Source organism: Anolis carolinensis, unplaced genomic scaffold, assembly GCF_035594765.1.
Source record: "Anolis carolinensis isolate JA03-04 unplaced genomic scaffold, rAnoCar3.1.pri scaffold_10, whole genome shotgun sequence".
Classification (NCBI taxonomy): Eukaryota; Metazoa; Chordata; class Lepidosauria; order Squamata; family Dactyloidae; genus Anolis; species Anolis carolinensis.
Window position 1 is genome coordinate 27,799,412 of NW_026943821.1, and position 19,780 is coordinate 27,819,191.

Below are 19,780 nucleotides of genomic sequence, written 5' to 3' on the forward strand. Positions count from 1 at the left end.
TTGATTCAAAGTAAAGCATCTCCAGTTAAAGGTTTTCAGGTAGAATATGTCAAGAATATTTCCCCAAAATCTTGGCTGGGGAGAGGGGGGCATCAGACAGGATTGACAATATCTGGCTTCATGGAGGTGGAAAAACTGGGGAGCTCCAGATGTTACTGAACTAAAATTCCCACCATCCCCAAACATTGTCCATATGGAGTGGAGCAGGTGGCACTGGAACCCAACCATGTGGTCTATAGGTCTTACAGAGTGCTTTGTGTATAAGACTGCTTCCTATGTTCTAATTTACCAGCAGAACCATCTCTTTTTTTCCCCCAAGCATCATTTTGGAAGGGCTCTCCTCACAGTTAATATTATACAGTCAGTTGTACAGCAAAAACATTAAGGCAAACATTGTTGTGTCAATAATGATTTAGCAATGTTGTTGCCAGGTGTCCTAGCCAAGCTGAAATCAAAGTAAAGTCCACAGTCGTTGAAAAAACAAATGGTTCTGCACATTTTAAAGTACCACGCCACTTGATTTGAGTTCAACTCCCCCCCCCCCCAGAACCCTATTTCAGTTATCTGTGACACCATTGCTTCTATATCATCCGTAAAGCAATGCCCAGAATCTATCCTTAGTACAAAAAACTCCTGAATCACTGAGTGCTACTAATTAGCAGCTAAAAATAAACACAGGAACAAGACTTTTTAAAAGAAAGGTAAGCGCTTAGTGTCCCAGAACTATCTACCTCCAGTGTATTTTAAAATATACGCAACAAAGGCCAACCTACGTTTTTATGAAGTGAGAGAGAATTGACTATACCAATGATGGGCAACCTTTTGCACTTGGTGTGTCAAAATTCACCAAAAAACCTAGCATGACTTGGGTGGTGTGTCACTTCGAGAGAGAGAAAAAACATAATTTCGCAATATGTATAGTTTAAATAACAAAAATGTGTGTATATATATATATATATATATATATAGTGCACAATTCCCATGGAGTAAACAACAAAACCACTGGACCAAATCACACCAAATTTGGCCACAAAAGATATAGTCATCCAATCAATCTGCAGGCGGCAGCGTGTCAGGAAAAATGGCTAGGCGTGTCAGTGCTGACACGCGTGTCATAGGTTGGCCATCACTGGACTATACCATACTGAACATGAATGGGATCATCTTTCATTTTCACGTATTGTCCGTTTTGTTTTTGGGGACACACGTGCTTTCTGACTTCAAGATCCAGTATGCCACACCTGCTGCTGCGTTTGGGACTCCTCTTGCTCACTCTGCCAAATAGGGCCCTGGATCTTTGCCCTCAATTCATGCCCTGATGGCAGCACTGTAAACTTGTTTATCTTTAAAAATACAGAGGCAACACAGCTACCCTCTAGCATTTTCTCTGAAATTAATAATGACGGACTAACACCTCGATATCATCAGTTGCAGTGAGCCCAGATCAGCATGGGAGCCTTCAGCAATCTCACACAACCAAGCAGAAATCTATTCAGTTGAGCAGGAGTGATCTGCCTCCAAAGATTATCAAATTAAAGTACAGATTAATTTATCTAGCATTTGCATGAAGTAGAAAATCTGTGTAATCAAGGACAACTAATCCGTGCAAGGAAACAAAAATGTAATCACAACATATTTAGGCTAGATCAACAACCCTACAGCCATGTACGTTCCTAATGTGCTGTTCTTGTAAGGTTTTGATAAAAACTCTCTCTCTTTAAAAAAAACATATTTGTAAAATAACATTGAATTTCAGCTTTCTGTTGAGGCTATAAGAATGCAACTGCATAATCCATTTGACCTATTTCACAAGCATTCTCTTCATTTTAAGACCCTCTTCCACAACACTGCAATAGATAACACTTGAAACATAAAGAGCATATTTACTTCCAATATTTGGACAATATACTGATATCAAATTATTTAAATGCTGTAAATAAATAAATAAATTAGAGTAAGGAAGGGGGAAGAGTTGTGCCTGTACCCTCATGGAGAGGGACTCTCAATGCTTGTTTCCCTTCCTCCTACCGTGTTTCCCCGAAAATAAGACAGTGTCTTATATTAATTTTTGCTCCCAAAGATGTGCTAGGTCTTATTTTCAGGGGATGTCTTATTTTTCCATGAAGAAGAATTCACTTTTATTGTTTAACAAAAAAAGAACATTTATTATATACCGTACAGTAGATATCATCACAAACCAGCATAACCAGACAAACTGTGAATCCTATCAAGAATTTCTTGTTACTACCATTATTTTCATGTACAGCAATCTATGGTATGTACATTTACAAATCCTGCATGCTCTGGTGTTCTGTTTGGCGGGCATGCTTCCAAACAAAAACTTTGCTAGGTCTTAGTTTCAGGGGAGGCCTTATATTTAGCAATTAAGCAAAAATTTCTACTAGGTCTTATTTTCTGGGGATGTCTTATTTTCAGGGAAACAAGGTAACAGCTCAATCTGGTCATTTCTCTGCATAAAGAGAGACATGTCTTTTTTGCAACTGGTGCACAATCCTAGGTACTCCTAAGAGATAAGTAATTCCATTAGAAGAAACAAGTGTTCAGCAGAGAATATTTAAAACAATCAAAGATAAAGGGAGGGAAGGAGAAAGAGAAATAATAGATTCGTTTACAACAAAGATGCTGCACCAAAATCAATTGCATTACAAAAAAGATACTTCAACAAATCGACACTATACTACCTTAAATAATGGATACCTTTAAAAAAGCAATGTAGAGTACTCTTTGTTCTACTCATTACTCTGAGAATGAGGACACTTTCCCTAAAGAATCTCTTGTGGCCTAATCTTAGATCTCCATGCCCTTAGGGTGCAAGATCCTCCATGCTACATACATAAAAGCTGCAGTTTTCGAGTTGTGCACTAGGATCTGTTGACTCACTCTGGCAAGGTAATGGAGAAGGCAGTCCTCCAAAGGAACGTTTGTTAACCTCTGGATTACCAGGAAACGGACAAAAGAGCAAACACAGCCAAAAATGAGAGCTTAGGGCATCTTCCAAAAAGCACTAAAGAAAGCCTCTTTACAAAGTTATTTTTTTTCTCAAGATGCATGGCGGCACAGACAATTGTTTAGCTGTCATTTCATACCAGACCTGCAAAAAAACCAAGTGTTCAATAGTTTGATAGTTCAACAACAGTATACCCATTTAAAAAAATATTTGTGCTGCCTGCCCAAAGCTTGAAGCAATAATAATAATAATAATAATAATAATAATACTTTATTTTTATATCCTGCTTCCATCTCCCCCAAGGGGACTCGGGGCGGCTCACATGGGGAACAATATAATAAACAGTCATACAATAAAACCAATATAAACAATTAAACCATATAACACAGGATAAAACAGCATATCAGAACAATGAGTCTGAGCATAGTGCAATATATATATAGAGGCAAAAATTATACAGGCTCAACGTAAGGCTGAGGATAATATATAGGGCAATCAGGAAGAGTAATCTCATTTAAAAATAAAATCAACAAGACTAGAAAATATGAAAGAAGTAAGGTTAGCCTGCTTTTGTGTTAGCACAGACACAATTTGTGTGATGGGAAAATGCAGCATAATTATTATTATTATTATTATTATTATTATTATTATTATTATTATATCTCTCTATGAACCGGTGCAGGCTCTGAGGCTTTCTCGGTGCTCCCCCCGAGGGCTCACATGTTGTTTCAAAATTAAATTAAGAATCTGAAATACCTCACGACCTCTGAGGATGCCTGCCACAGGTGTGGGAGAACCATCAGGAGAGAATGCTGCTGGCAGATGATGGCCAGACAGCCCAAAAGACTCACAGCAGCCTAGGCAAGGGAGGTTTATATACAGTAGAATCTCACTTATCCAACATAAACAGGCCGGCAGAACCTTGGATGAGCAAATATCTTGGATAGTAAGGAGGGATTAAGGAAAAGCCTATTAAACATCAAATTCGGCTATGATTTTACAAATGAAGCACCAAAACATCATGTTATACAACAAATTTGACAGAAAAAGTAGTTCAATACGCAGTAATGCTATGTAGTAATTACTGTATTTATGAATTTAGCACAAAAAATATCACAAAGTATTGAAAACACTGACTACAAAAATGCGTTGGATAATCCAGAACGTTGGAGACTCTACTGTATGTACTTCACAACCTCTGAGGATGCCTGCCACAGGTGTGGGAGAAACGTCAGAAGAGAATGCTGCTAACATATGATGGCCATAATACAGCCCGAAAGACTCACAGCAACCTAGGCAAGGGAGGTTTATATATATACTTCACAACCTCTGAGGATACCTGCCACAGGTGTGGGAGAAACGTCAGGAGAGAATGCTGCTGGCAGATGATGGCCATAATACAACCTGAAAGACTCACAGCAACCTAGGCAAGGGAGGTTTATATATGTACTTCACAACGTCTGCCACAGGTGTGGGAGAAACGTCAGGAGAGGATGCTGCTGGCAGAGGATGGCCATAATGCAGCCCGAAAGACTCACAGCAACCTAGGCAAGGGAGGTTTATATATGTTCTTCACAACCTCTCAGGATGCCTGCCACAGGTGTGGGAGAAACGTCAGGAGAGAATGCTGCTGGCAGAGGATGGCCATAATACAGCCCGAAAGACTCACAGCAACCTAGGCAAGGGAGGTTTATATATGTACTTCACAACCTCTCAGGATGCCTGCCACAGGTGTGGGAGAAACGTCAGGAGAGAATGCTGCTGGCAGAGGATGGCCATAATACAGCCCGAAAGACTCACAGCAACCTAGGCAAGGGAGGTTTATATATGTTCTTCACAACCTCTGAGGACGCCTGCCACAGGTGTGGGAGAAACGTCAGGAGAGAATGCTGCTGGCAGAGGATGGCCATAATACAGCCCGAAAGACTCACAGCAACCTAGGCAAGGGAGGTTTATATATGTTCTTCACAACCTCTGAGGACGCCTGCCACAGGTGTGGGAGAAACGTCAGGAGAGAATGCTGCTGGCAGAGGATGGCCATAATACAGCCCGAAAGACTCACAGCAACCTAGGCAAGGGAGGTTTATATATGTACTCCACAACCTCTGAGGATGCCTGCCACAGGTGTGGGAGAAACGTCAGGAGAGAATGCTGCTGGCAGAGGATGGCCATAATACAGCCCGAAAGACTCACAGCAACCTAGGCAAGGGAGGTTTATATATGTACTCCACAACCTCTGAGGATGCCTGCCACAGGTGTGGGAGAAACGTCAGGAGAGAATGCTGCTGGCAGAGGATGGCCATAATACAGCCCGAAAGACTCACCGCGACCCAACTTGTGCTGAGCTGAAAACTTCCTGCTAATTCACAGCGAGAAAGGGAATCAGAAGAAAAGAGAAAGAAACTTCTGCCAAAGGTGGAAAGACTCGGGGCCTGTTACCTGCGGCGGAGAACCCTGGCCCCAGGGCGGTCAGTTCCGGGCCTTGCCGAGACCTCTCTCCTGAGAGACCCGGGAAGAAGTCACCTGAGGAGGGGGAAAAGTTCCAGCCCCTCCCGAAGGTTCTTCCCGGCCTGCCTGGAGGGTCTCGCCCACTCGAGGAGGGCTCTCCTTCGGATTCCTCTCACCTGCCCGCCCGCCTGTCGGGAGGCCTCGCTCCGTCCCGAGACGTCTCCTCAGGCGACGCCGCCGCCACCGCCGTCCTCCTCCCGCGCCTCGCCGTCCGTCCCTTCAGGGCTGAGAAGGCCCGCCCGCCCGCCGGAAGCCACGCCCCGCCCCGGCCCCGGGGCAGGACGGGACTTGTAGTCCGCGGGGAAGGCGCCCCGCCCAGGCCAGGCCCCGCAGGCAGGCAGCCAGGCTTCCTCTTCCGCCTCCAGGGCCCAGCCTTGGTATTGTATTTATTTCACGTATACCCCACTCACAATATGTTGTTATTATTATATTTATTTAATTTATACCCCACTCACAATATGTTATTATTATATTTATTTAATTTATACCCCACTCACAATCTTCTATATATATAAAAGAGTGATGGCATCACGGCAGCGGACAAAACAACAAAAGTAATCACCCCACAACCTCGAAAATTGACATCACAACCCCTCATCCATGCCTCTAGGTTGATACAACAAAAAGAAAAGAAAAATAAAGTCCTAATTAGAGGTAGAGGAATAATTGTTTTTATCCAATTACTGCCAGTTAGAAGGCTAAGCTCCACTCACTTGGTCTCCTAGCAATCCACTCAGCCCAGGGGACCCTTTACCTTAACTACCACCAATTCCTCAATACTTTATTTCCCATACCACCATACTTAGCCACAGCAACGCGTGGCTGGGCACAGCTAGTATTATTATTAAATTTATTTCACGTATACCCCACTCACAATGTTATTATTACATTTATTTAATTTATACCCTACTCACAATATGTTGTTGTTGTTGTTGTTATTATTATTATCTCTATCCCACTCACAATATATTGTTGTTATTATTACAGTAGAGTCTCACTTATCCAACTCTCGCTTATCCAAGGTTCTGGATTATCCAAGCCATTTTTGTAGTCAATGTTTTCAATACATCGTGATATTTTGGTGCTAAATTCGTAAATACAGAAACTACTACATAGCATTACTGTGTATTGAACTACTGTTTCTGTCAAATTTGTTGTATAACATGGTGTTTTGGTGCTTAATTTGTAAAATCCTAACCTAATTTGATGTTTAATAAGCTTTTCCTTAATGCCTCCTTATTATCCAACATATTCGCTTATCCAACACTCTGCCAGCCCGTTTACATTGGATAAGTGAGACTCTACTGTATATTTATTTTTATCTCTACCCCACTCACAATATATTGTTGTTGTTATTACAGTAGTCTCACTTATCCAACATAAACGGGCCGGCAGAACGTTGGATAAGCGAATATCTTGGATAATAAGGAGGCATTAAGGAAAAGCCTATTAAACATCAAATTAGGTTATGATTTTACAAATGAAGCACCAAAACATCATGTTAGACAACAAATTTGGCAGAAAAAGTAGTTCAATACGCAGTAATGCTATGTAGTAATTACTGTATTTACGAATTTTGCACCAAAATATCACGATATATTGAAAACATTGACTACAAAAATGCGTTGGATAATCCAGAACGTTGGATAAGCGAGTGTTGGATAAGTGAGACTCTACTGTATTTTTATCTCAACCCCACTCACAATGTATTGTTGTTATTATTATATTTATTTCATGTATATGCCACTCACAATACATTGTTATTATAATATTTATTTAATGTATACCTCACTCACAATATTGTTCTTCTTCTTCTTCTTCTATTTATCTCATGTATACCCCACTCGCAATACATTATTATTATAATATTTATTTAATGTATACCTCACTCACAGTACATTGTTCTTCTTCTTCTATTTATCTCATGTATACCCCACTCTCAATACATTGTTATTATTATAATATTTATTTAATGTATACCTCACTCACAATACCTTCTTCTTCTTCTTCTATTTATCTCATGTATACCCCACTCACAATACATTGTTCTTATTATATTTATTTCACGTATATCCCACTCGCAATATTGTTATTATTATATTTATTTAATGTATACCCCACTCACAATACATGTCAGTGGAGGGGGGGCCACGGGTGTCCCCTGTTTGTGGAGGTGCGAGGCTGTCTATGGAAGTGGAACCATCCACCACATACACATTTTTTCACTTTTATTATGTGTATAGATAGATAGATTATATTCTTTTATACCCGGTTGATCTCCCCTGAAGTGGACTCAAACTGAGGGAGAGATTTGAGGTTTCTCTCCAGCCTCCAGGTTGTTGGGAATTGTGGGAGTTGGAGTCCGAAAAACCTGGAGGGAAGGCCGAAGCTGGATAAGGCCTCAGTGTCTTCTGTCTAGAGAAGAGTCTTGTCCATGCGTGAGTGTTCGGTATTTCTGGCTGGATCAGCACTGGCATTTCCCTTGCGATGGCGGCGGCGGCTTCTTCTTCCTCTGCAGGCTGCTGGCCCTCCGCTTGTGGATGACCTTCACGCCGTCCCAGCCGTCCTGCAGGTCGATCTCCTTGCTCCTCAGGGCCTCGTAGATGGTGTGGGCGATGGTCTCGAAGGCCAGGTCCACGTTGACGTTCTCCTTGGCGGAGGTCTCGATGAAGCGCGTCCCCAGGGAGGTGGCCAGCCCCTGGGCTTCCTCCACGGTCACCCGGTTCATGGACTGGAGGTCGCACTTGTGGCCCACCAGGAGGATGATGACCTTGTCCATCATGTTGGTCACTTCGTTGTACCAATCAAAAATGCTCTCGAAGGACCGGCGGTTGGTCATGTCGAAGATGAAAAGCACGCCCACCGCGTTCCGGTAAAAGGACCTGGTGATGCACCTGGGAAGAAGGAACAACAACAACAGGTTCAGTCCTCAAAAGAATATTAGTAGAGTCCCGCTTATCCAACATATCCAATTATTATTATTATTATTACAGTAGAGTCTCACTTATCCAAGCCTCGCTAATCCAAGCTTCTGGATAATCCAAGCCATTTTTGTAGTCAATGTTTTCAATATATCGTGATATTTTGGTGCTAAATTCGTAAATACAGTAATTACAACATAACATTACTGCGTATCGAACTACCTTTTCTGTCAAATTTGGTGTATAACATGAAGTTTTGGTGCTTCATTTGTAAAATCATAACCTAATTTGATGTTTAATAGGCTTTTCCTTAATCCCTCCTTATTATCCAAGATATTCGCTTATCCAAGCTTCTGCCTGCCCATTTAGCTTGGATAAGTGAGACTCTACTGTATTTTATTTTTGTATGCTGCCTCCATCTCCTCAACAGGGACTCGGAGCGGCTCACACGGGGACAAGCCCAATACAATCATATAAAATCATAAAATCAACAGATGAGACATCAAAGAATGCATTTAAAAACAAATTAAACAAGTCATGATTTAAAATAGACATAATTAAAATATTAAACAATCATCCAAGACGTTAGAAGGTCCAATATAGGACAACAGTCTGGGCGACAGTCAAAACTGAGGAAGGGAGTGTCTATTACAGAACAGAACATACATCAAATAGACACAACAAGTACAACTGTTTCTAGCCACTCGTATGTATTCCTGTAGGTCCTCTCAGTCATTGATAATGACACATTGAAATTAAATACTCGAAGAATGGAATTGACTACTTTAGGTTCTCTATACCTGCATAACCACCACCTGAGGAAGACTACACAGTCGAAACCGGTTGTGGATGGTGACTAACTTTGGACTTGTTTAAAACATTGGATTTCATAAAAGGATTCACTTACTTGGACGTTTAAATTTGGACTCACAATTAGTGACTTATACAGTCCTCCATGTGGAACATGATCTCTGGTGGGCATTGGATTCAACAAACTCTGAATATAGAGTTTTACTTTCTATGAATGTATGTGTGTTGGTAACACATGGATTATATTTTGGTTTAATTACTGTTTTATAGTTCACTAGCTGTGCCCGGCCACGTGTTGCTGTGGCAAAGTGGTGGTGGTATTGGTTAAAAATTGTTGTGGAATTTTTATTTGACGTTATTTGTATTTTTAATTAATTTTATTGTAACTTATCTTTTTTATTATATTTTATTATTTTGTTGTATTATTTTTAGTTATTTAGTTATTGTAGTATTTTATTGTATTAATTTTTTAGTGTTTTTAATTATTTTAGTGTTTTTTATTATTTTTATTGTATTATTTGTACAGTAATTATTTTATTTTTTATTCTTTTATTAACACTGGGCTGAATGGGTTGCTAGGAGACTTAGCCTTCTAACTGGCAGCAATTGGATAAAAATAATTATTTATCTCCCTCTAATTAGGCCTTTTTCTTTTCTTTTTGTTGTTGGAACCTAGGGGCAAGGATGGTGGGTTGTGTTGCCAAATTTCTAGGTTCTGGGGCTTGTACTTTTGTTGTTTAGTGGGAGGAACGGACACCATTACTCCTTTATATATATAGATATTATTGGATTACATTTCTAGCTATAGTAGCCTCTTGCCTGCGCCTGCTGTTAGCCCCAGCTCCTGCCAACCTAGCAGTTTGAAAACATGCCAATGTGAGTAGGTAACAGCGGGAAGGTAACGGCACTCCATTCAATCATGCCGGCCACATGACCTGGAGATGTCTATGGACAATGCCGGCTCTTCAGCTTAGAAATGGAGATGAGCACCAACCCCCAGAGTCCATCACGAATGGACTTAACGACTTTACCTTTACTTATAACGGACTTGTAATAATATGATGATCCCAAGATCTCCCATCCCTCAAAAGCATCTCCCATCCCTCAAAGGGGTTTGGACGAAAATAAACCTACCGTGTTTCCCTGAAAATAAGACAGTGTCTTATATTAATTTTTGCTCCCAAAGATGCTCTAGGTCTTATTTTCAGGGGATGTCTTATTTTTCCATGAAGAAGAATTCACATTTATTGTTGAACAAAAAAATGAACCATATATACTGTACAGTAGTTGTCATCATAAAGCAACATAACCAGACAAACTGTGAATCCTATGAAGAATTTCTTGTTACAGTAGAGTCTCACTTATCCAACGTTCTGGATTATCCAACGCATTTTTGTAGTCAATGTTTTCAATACATCATGATATTTTGGTGCTAAATTCATAAATACAGTAATTACTGCATAGCATTACTGCTTATTGAACTACTTTTTCTGTCAAATTTGTTGTATAACATGATGTTTTGGTGCTTCATTTGTAAAATCATAACCTAATTTGATGTTTAATAGGCTTCTCCTTAATGCCTCCTTATTATCCAACATATTTGCTTATCCAACATTCTGCTGGCCCGTTTATGTTGGATAAGTGAGACTCTACTGTATATAAAACAAACATGCTTGATAAAATCCTGAAAAAGGATTTGGCTCCTAAAAACAACTGGGCCATAAAAGTGCTAGTCTATATATATAAAAGAGTGATGGCATCAGGGCAGCGGACAAAACAACAAAACTACAGGCCCCCCAACCTTGAAATTTGACACCACAACCCATCATTCACAGCTCTAGGTTGATACAACAAAAAAGAAAAGAAAAATAAAGTCCTAATTACAGGGAGAGGAATAATAGTTTTTATCCAATTGCTGCCAGTTTGAAGGCTAAGCTCCGCCCACTTGGTCTCCTAGCAACCTCCTCAGCCCAGGGGACAGGCACAGTTAGGCCTCACTTAGGCCTCTTCCACAGATTATCAGATTTTAACTGGATTATATGGCAGTGTAGACTCAAGGCTCTTCCACACAGCTATATAACCCATTTAGAATCCCATTATATTATCTGCTTTGAATAGGATTATCTTGACTCCACACTGCCATATAATGCACTTTAGTGTGCATACTAAACATAAAGACAACCATACAACAGACATTCAATACCACCACTACCTCAACAATTTCTCACCAACACCACCAGACAACGCCACAGCAACGCGTGGCCGGGTACAGCTAGTTACTTATAACGGACTTGTAATAATACGATGACCCCAAGATCTGTCTCCCATCCCTCAAAGGGGTTTGGACGAAAGGAAACCCAGGACCCCACTTGTGGCTGCTCCTCACCTGAACCTCTCTTGCCCCGCCGTGTCCCAGAGCTGCAGCTTCACCTTGACCCCCGGCGGGAGCTCCATCATCCGGCTGTAGAACTCCACTCCCACCGTGGGGCAGGGGGCCGGGACGAAGCACCGCTCGGTGTAGCGCCTCAGCAGGGACGTCTTGCCCACCGTGGAGTCGCCCAGCAAGAGGATCCGGAACTGGTAGTGCCAGTTGCCGTTGAGGTGGACGGGAGAAGCGGGTTCCAGCTCAGTCTCCGGAGTGGCAACATCCATGGTCCAAGCAGGTCGGCGGGAGGACTGAGAATGTGCTTGGTTGGGAAGAAGGCTTCGCCGCCCCACCCAAAAGCATTCCCACCTACCCTTTATCTCCTCGAGAGAAATCTGATAGGATTTATTTTCTTTTGCAAGAGACAAGGGGGAAGGGAACGAGGACACATGCATCATCATTGTGCTGCAAGAGTGATTGGATCAAACTAGACTTTAAATCAGGCTTGAGTTTCTCTCCAAGTGTTTTGGACTCCAACTCCCACCATTCCTGGCCTCAGGCCCTTTCCTTTTGCCCCTCCGCCGCTTAAGCGGCGGAGGGGCAAAAGGAAAGGGCCTGAGGCCAGGAATGGTGGGAGTTGGAGTCCAAAACACTTGGAAATAGACCCAATAATAATAATAATAATAACTTTATTTTTATACCCCGCCTCTATCTCCCCGGAGGGGAATCAGGGCGGCTTACATGGGGCCAAGCCCGAATAAAAACAGTAGCAGTATAAAACACAGCAATAGACAACAACTTGCACAATAAAAAATAAAATAAAATAAAATAAAACATTAGCCAATAAAAAACAAGAACTAATAAAAACATGGATTAAAACTGAGAGATTGTAAAAGTAGACTGGGTAAGGTGCACCATATAAATATTGTAAACACAAGGTGACTGATAAAGTGCTACAAATTCTGGAAGTGCAAATTGGGATGGGAATAGACCCTGTGTCTATATCGAGTTGACAAAGGTAAAAGGTGCAAGACCCAAGCCTGGTTTAAACATTCATAAAATCCCCAAACAACCCCCCTTCAACCTCTAAAAACAGATAATACAATCACATCGGGACTGAGTTCTGCTTGCCTCATGTCCCCTTATTTACTCTTTATTTATCTAATCAGCTCCTCTGCCCCTTAAGTCATGCGCCTGCAATTTGCCAATCCTTGAAAACAGCTAACGATTCAACTTTAGGGAGTTCCAGGATATGCACAGAAAACATAGTTGCGCTAACCTTTTTCGGGCATAGATTTAACCTTAAGGACACATGGCATTATCAGGCTCAGCCAGGACCCGATTGCTAGTGAAAAGGATAGTTTAATTAATAGAAATGTTGCATTTACCTAAAAATCCCATGATTATAATAGCCCCATTCTCAAGGTGTTGCCAATGTTATATTGCATTTTGTCCATTTCTACTGTGAAATTACCTTCCCCATTTCGGCCCATTCTGCACTTTGCCTGGGTTCAATGAATTAGTCTCCTGTGTTAATATTGTGTGTTTTATGTCGATTTTAACGATTGTTTTTACTGTAATTGATGTTTTTATTGGATAATTGTTTTATTGCTGTGTTTTAATATTTGATTGTTTTATTGGGCAAGGCCCCATGTAAGCCGCCCCGAGTCCCTTCGGGGAGATGGGGCAGGGTATAAAAATAAAATTATTATTATTATTGCGTCCTAGTCTCCAGGGCAGCAGAAGGGAAGCTTGCTCCCCAAAACAATAACTACTTCCAACCTCTACCATAACAAAATACCTAACCTGGGCATCGGCAAGAACTCAAGCTAGTATGGAGGTGCATATTGGCCAACGGGTCAGCAGTTTGAATTCAGGGAGAGCGGGCGAGCTCCTTCTGACAGCTCTAGATCCCCATACAGACACGAGAAGAGTCCCATAAGGATAATTAAGACATCAAACATCTTGGCAATGTCCCCTTGCAGTCAGCCAATTCTTACACCAGAAGCAACTTGCAGTTTCTCAAGTCACTCCTGACACAGGAAAAAAAATATGTAAATAAAACTGAATGAGACAGGTCTTCATTATGACCCAGCAGTCTTTCAAACCTTGAGATTTTGTTGCTCCAAATGTGACTTAGACCATATAATATGAAGCAGCAGAACTAGTATATCTTACAGAATACCACTAATAAAAATCACTAAACCCACCACCCGTGAAATATTTGCATAAGCACTTGTATATTTTTAAAAATACAGTAGTCTCACTAATCCAAGCCTCTGGATTATCCAAGCCATTTTTGTAGTCAATGTTTTCAATATATCATGATATTTTAGTGCTAAATTCATACAGTAATTACAACATAACATTACTGTGTATTGAACTACTTTTTCTGTCAAATTTGTTGTATAACATGATGTTTTGGTGCTTAATTTGTAAAATCCTAACCTAATTTGATGTTTAATAGGCTTTTCCTTAATGCCTCCTTATTATCCAAGATATTCGCTTATCCAAGCTTCTGCCAGCCCCTTTAGTTTGGATAAGTGAGACTCTACTGTAGTAATTTAATTGGGTTGTTGTATGTCTTTCGGGCTTAATTCTAAAGCACCCACACTGAAGCTAAAGTTCGTATTTCATGGATTTTGCACATCTGCTAGGACACTAGTTAAAAGCCACAAAGAAAACTATTAACTTAGCATTTAACATGTTGAAGAATGCAAGTTTGAAAAACAAAACCACAGCAGTATCCGTTACAAATTGCCCTTATATATTTGCTGGCTCAACACGTATGGGTGATTTGCAGGCTGTGGAAGCTTTGGATACCTTCCAGAGACGCCACTCTCTCTATTTAGAATTTATAAATCACACAATTTATGCCTGAACATGACCACAAAAACACTACCTCTGAAAGAGAGACAATGCCCCAAATAGAGGAGTTCCAAGGAGCTACAGATCAGAATGCTGGGAAATGGCTGTAGAAGTTATGTATCTCTTTTCTTAAGGCAAAATGGGAAGTAAATTGGCATTCCATTAGCAGACTGGGTGTCTTAAAGAGATGGACTTTTGCAACTCCCAGTTCTTTTAGCAATGGAACCAAAGTATCTTTGGTGAATAAGCTTTAAAGATTTATACATTTACTGATGCTTAAAACGTAGGACTAGTCCAAACTGGAGCATATCTTCTGAATCAAATGCTGTGAATATTTAGTGAAAATATATGCAAACCTTATAAATGCACAATGACTTTTCTAATTAGGGCTAGCACTTCTGTTTGGGCCAATACTTTGGGTTGTTGTTTTCCATCAGACCAAAAACATATACAAACTGGAGCCAAATGCAAAAAACCATAGGCATAGAATTGAATAATATATTTCAAATAACATTTTGAGCCTAGCCATTTGTTTCCAGTGCTGAAACTGAACTGCAGAAAAGGCATTACTGCTTGACCCAAACTCCTTTATTTTGTAGTATAATTTGGATAATTATGTTTCACGGACACGATATTCACTCTAGTAACAAAGGGAAGGCACATTTTAAGTCAAACCACACGGCAAAGTAAACAAAAGAGACTGAAGACTGTTTCTCATGATTTTTTAAAAATCCTTTAATAAAACAAGTATGGAATATGGCTATTTCATTCATAGCTCTACAGATCCTCCCAAAGTTGCCAGTAGATGAGTTTTTCTTTGTTAAGTGTGTTCCATGATAAATCCCCACGTCTTTGAAGACCTAGAAAAGATAACTGGTTACTCCAAAGTTATAAATATGCAGCTATTTACAACTGAGATGGAAAGCAGAGCTATGAATACATTTCTGGATGATTTGCAGCACATCCAGATGCAAAAATGTACTGAAAATCATTTGTATAACAGCATTAACAACCAGAAAACTCAGCCCCGTCACAATTAGAATAATGACTTTGCCATTTGAAATAATCATTGCCAGCATTATCTGGTTGGTCTCAGCCCCATATCCGCAGGATTCATCCAGCTGTCACCATTAAAAACATGAGTCATCACAGACCAGTCAGAGACGCTGCTTCACGCAACGTATCCCACCATCACGGAAGAGACCACATGGGCCATCTCATCCAACCCACTGCCATGCAGCACAATCAAAATATCCCTACTCCAGGAGCAGCAGCAAAGGTTTCAGTGCTTTACTGTCAGATCTAGGAAAAGTTAACTATTTGGGACTATTGTTAGTAACCACTAGGGTTACCCAGGCAAAATGGCTGGGTGATTTTATGAAATGTACTCCGAAAACACCTTTCCAATACTTCGTTGCTTGTAACTAAGTTTTGCCCAATACAAATAAAAACATGAATCAATCACTTAAAAAATAATAGAACTACTGATAACAGCAGTTTTTACACATTACCTAAGCCATCAGCCAAGTTGAGGAGTCTTTTCAGAGGAACAAGAAGTTCATCGCTCTGCACAACCATTTCTATAAGAAACAAACAATATCAGGCAACGAATCATCTCTTAAATAAAAGTAAACATTCACAATGTGTCCCATTAACATGTCTACACAGAACAGCTTAAATGAATTCAATGGAGCTTATGGCCAAGTGAGCAATTATAGAACTCAAGTCTCAACTATTTTGTAACAGAAGTCAAAACTCTTGTGGTATTTGCCATAAACCATCTCAATCCTTGTTTAAAAAGAAGCATACAAAAATGTAATAAAGCAATGCAAAGTGAATAAGTTTCACTCATGTTGTCTTATTTCATGGGATTAGCACAGCAGTGACCAATCAAAAACTGTTTCAAGCCAGCCCAGTTCAATGCGGGATTTGACCAGGCAAAGATGTGAGGGCCAGCTTCCATTTTACTTTCCCTCCTTCTTGACCACGAGATCAGTATTCCGATCTAATGGGAAAGGGATAGGGAGGATATTGTATTTTTATTTCTTCCTTTGCCTCTTGCAGGACAGAAACATACATGTGAATGAAATCTATACATTACCTTGCATGCCTTACTGATAGTAAGCCCGACTACCTATACTGAGACAATGACATCACTTGACTCCAAAACCTAGTAATAAGAAAAAATAATAACCAATATTTAAAGAAAAATTGAGCACCTAAATGCAAACCAATCAGCATATTTAAGAACATTAAGCAGAACTGTTTACATCAAGGGTAAAGGAAACAGGACTGAGAAAATGTAGAGTTGTCTTAATAGGAAAACCCTGCTTGTAGGAGAGGCGAGTGACATCTGCAGCTAAGGAAAGCCTGAGAAGTCAAAGTCCCTCCCATCTTGTTCTCGCATGCTGTTGGAGATCCTGTGGCTATCATACTAAGCCACAGCTCTTGGTTTAACATGCAGACTACTTGCCAAAAACATGGGCCGAATTTCTAAAAAGGGTAAAAATCCAACACGGTGTTTATATTCCAAATACCAACACTGAAGTTGAAGCAAAGTTTTCTCTTACCTGTGGCTCTGAACAGAACTCAAGGAACCTCCATGAGAAAAGGCACAAGTCCCTTTAGGTCCTCAGTCCTGGAAAGGGAACACAGTAGCAAGAGCTGAGACAAAAGGCTATGCTATCACTAACTCATTGCCATTGCCCATCTCCCTGTGCATCAGGTGCATTCTTTCCCAATTTAGGTTTTCTCCCTGGCCCAATCTAGTAAGTTTCATTTATTTATATACTACATTTATATCCCACCCTTCTTACCCTGAAGGGGACTCAGAGCAGCTTACAAATAATATTTGTAATATACAATTATATTAGCATAGCACAAAATTAGCATTATATATTACTATATTGTACTATACCACTATACTGTAATATTATTAGCAATATTACATGTAATATATAATATATAATTAATATTATATTGTATTATTAGTATTATTTTGCATTACATTATAATATTATCAATATTATATGTACATACAATATATTAATTATTAATATATATATTAATTATAAAGGGCGAAAGCAAATACAAGGCTTAATGGTATTCCTGATTTAACCTATTAGAACAGGATGCTTGCAAGCAGTTTTTATATGCAATACTCCACATTATCGGCTTTAAACAGGATTATATAAGTCTATCTTGCCATATAATCTACTTCAGAGTAGTTTGGATTTTATGACTGTGTAAAATGGGGTTTGAACCGGATTATATGAGTCTACATTGCCATATAATCCACTTCAGAGTAGAGTTTGGATTTTATGACCATGTAGATGGGGACTACAGGACACCCACTGGGCACTTTACAGGTAACTGGCATTATCATCTTTATTTATATCACACCTTTCTTCTGATGTGGACTCAGGGCAGTTAACATGTCCACACTAGACTAAGTTTAAAAATAAACAATACAAATATTAAAAAAATAATTAAAATAGTAACTGTGGCAAAAAAAACCCCCAGAATTGAAATACACTAAAATGGCATCTCTTCCTAACCCCAGTCCAAAATTATAACCATGATAACACATTATTTTTTCATCTAGAGCCCAACTTTTCCACCTAGTTTTATATGTGAGCTGCATGCACAATCATCCGTGTTTTTCCCCAAAAATTGTTGCTGGACAGTTATGGGAGAACCAACTGGACAGCGACCGTCAAGGGAAAAGGTTATTTTTGGCACCTTTTTGACCGCATCAGCCACATAACGAGACAGACACAGCTTCGAGAGGGCCGTGAAGAGGCAGGATCCTTCTACACTGCCATATAATCCAGTTATTATTATTATTATTACAATATTTATATCCCGCCCTTCTCACCCAACAGGGGACTCAGGGCGACTTACAATAAAACGCATTTTATAATGTATTTTAATGATGTATTTTTATAGTTTTAATTGATTATTATGTTCTTGGCATTAAACGTTGCCAACTGTGTAAGCCGCCCTGAGTCCCCCCCCCCCCGGTGAGAAGGGCAGGGTATAAATTCTGGAAATAAATAAATATATAAAAATTGTACAATACACTATAATTCAGTTAAAAATTAACTTACATCGGACATTCATAAAATATGAATTATAGTAGTCTTTTACAGTTTATTGAAAAACCATGAAACAGTGAATCCGCGAAAAGTAAACTGCAAAGTACTGAGGGAACACTGTATTGCTCTATTTTGATTTATATCATATTTAAATAGTTTAGTGCCCTATTAGACTTTATATTTATGTCTACTTGAAACTCCTCCAACTCAGCCATCAGACCTTATTGGATGACGTTTATGAACAAAAATACATTTCTAAGGACTGTTTAAAATGTCATTTAAGGAATAGTTGTCTTTGGAACAATGTATACTGAAATAAGTTATGTATGGCAAAAAATAGTTAATTGTTGGGATGTATCAAAAAGAATAAAATATATATATATTTTAAAAATGAACAAAAATGCTCTCCATCCATACAGACACTCAAGGACCAAGATGGGCATATAAATATAAACAGTTCGAATCCAGTTCACAATACAAAACTAACTGTGATGGGGAGGCCTCTAATACAGGCCTGGGCCAACGCCGGCCTTCCTTCGAAGTGTTTTGGACTCCAACTCCCATCATTCCTGGCCTCAGGCCCTTTCCTTTTCCCCCTCAGCCGCTTAAGCGGCTGAGGGGGAAAAGGAAGGGGCCTGAGGCCAGGAATGATGGGAGTTGGAGTCCAAAACACCTCGAGGCAAGGCCGGCGTTGACCCAGGCCTGCTCCATAGGAAAGCACATGAGATGAGGTGATTCTAGGGAGGCAAGGCCTACCTGAGGCCTAGGCGCGGTTTGAGGCCTAGTAGGCCCATCTGCCTCCGAACCGAGTTCGGCCACCAAGACTCTCCGAAACGGGATCCCCACGACCTCAGTGAGCGACATCTCTGCTTAAGACCCCACCGGCCACGCAGGCGAACCAGGATGGCGACGGATTCCACGCAGAAGGGCAATAAACACGAAGATGGTTCCCTCACGGAGCGCGGCGCTGAAGGAAAGAGGCCGAGGCCTGTCCTGGCGCCGCTTTTTATAGCCCTCATCTTCAAACGCCGCCTCCGATTGGCTCTTGTTAACAAGAGAGATGAAACGCCTCTCGGGATTGGCCGTTTCTTGCTTCCAGCGTTTCCCGCTCAGCGCTCTTTCTACCTCTTCTTAGAACGCCTCCTCCGATTGGCTCTTGTGAACAAAAGAGATGAAACACCTCTCGGGATTGGTTTCCTGCATTGTTTACATCTGTTCTCTTGCATATCAAGCTGCACAATGT

General features: G+C 40.4%; 1 protein-coding gene, 1 long non-coding RNA gene and 4 other non-coding genes across 7 annotated transcripts in view; all 6 read right to left on the reverse strand.

The window, feature by feature from the left end:
* The window catches only part of phactr4 (phosphatase and actin regulator 4), a 50,000-nt gene extending 44,256 nt beyond the window's left edge, over positions 1 to 5,744 (reverse strand). The window contains exon 1 of one of the 2 annotated variants that reach the window (XM_062962305.1): positions 5,593 to 5,744. The gene's annotated coding sequence lies outside the window, so the exon portion shown is untranslated. Of the gene's footprint in view, positions 1 to 5,407; positions 5,569 to 5,592 lie in introns of those variants that run through there. The other variant, XM_062962308.1, reaches the window with a different exon arrangement.
* A 191-nt stretch (positions 5,745 to 5,935) lies between these two features.
* rab42 (RAB42, member RAS oncogene family) lies at positions 5,936 to 19,568 on the reverse strand. Its single transcript, XR_010000718.1, has 6 exons — positions 19,294 to 19,568; positions 17,011 to 17,078; positions 16,542 to 16,610; positions 15,952 to 16,020; positions 11,594 to 15,300; positions 5,936 to 8,370 (listed from the first exon to the last, which is right to left on the reverse strand). It is a non-coding gene; the product is annotated as an RAB42, member RAS oncogene family (long non-coding RNA).
* On the reverse strand, positions 15,525 to 15,598 carry LOC134293897 (small nucleolar RNA SNORD99). The gene has a single exon (XR_010000871.1). It is a non-coding gene; the product is annotated as a small nucleolar RNA SNORD99 (small nucleolar RNA).
* On the reverse strand, positions 16,336 to 16,470 carry LOC134293892 (small nucleolar RNA SNORA61). The gene has a single exon (XR_010000866.1). It is a non-coding gene; the product is annotated as a small nucleolar RNA SNORA61 (small nucleolar RNA).
* On the reverse strand, positions 16,770 to 16,904 carry LOC134293891 (small nucleolar RNA SNORA44). The gene has a single exon (XR_010000865.1). It is a non-coding gene; the product is annotated as a small nucleolar RNA SNORA44 (small nucleolar RNA).
* Positions 18,094 to 18,237, reverse strand: LOC134293889 (small nucleolar RNA SNORA16B/SNORA16A family). Its single transcript, XR_010000863.1, has one exon. It is a non-coding gene; the product is annotated as a small nucleolar RNA SNORA16B/SNORA16A family (small nucleolar RNA).
* Positions 19,569 to 19,780: the final 212 nt, after the last annotated feature.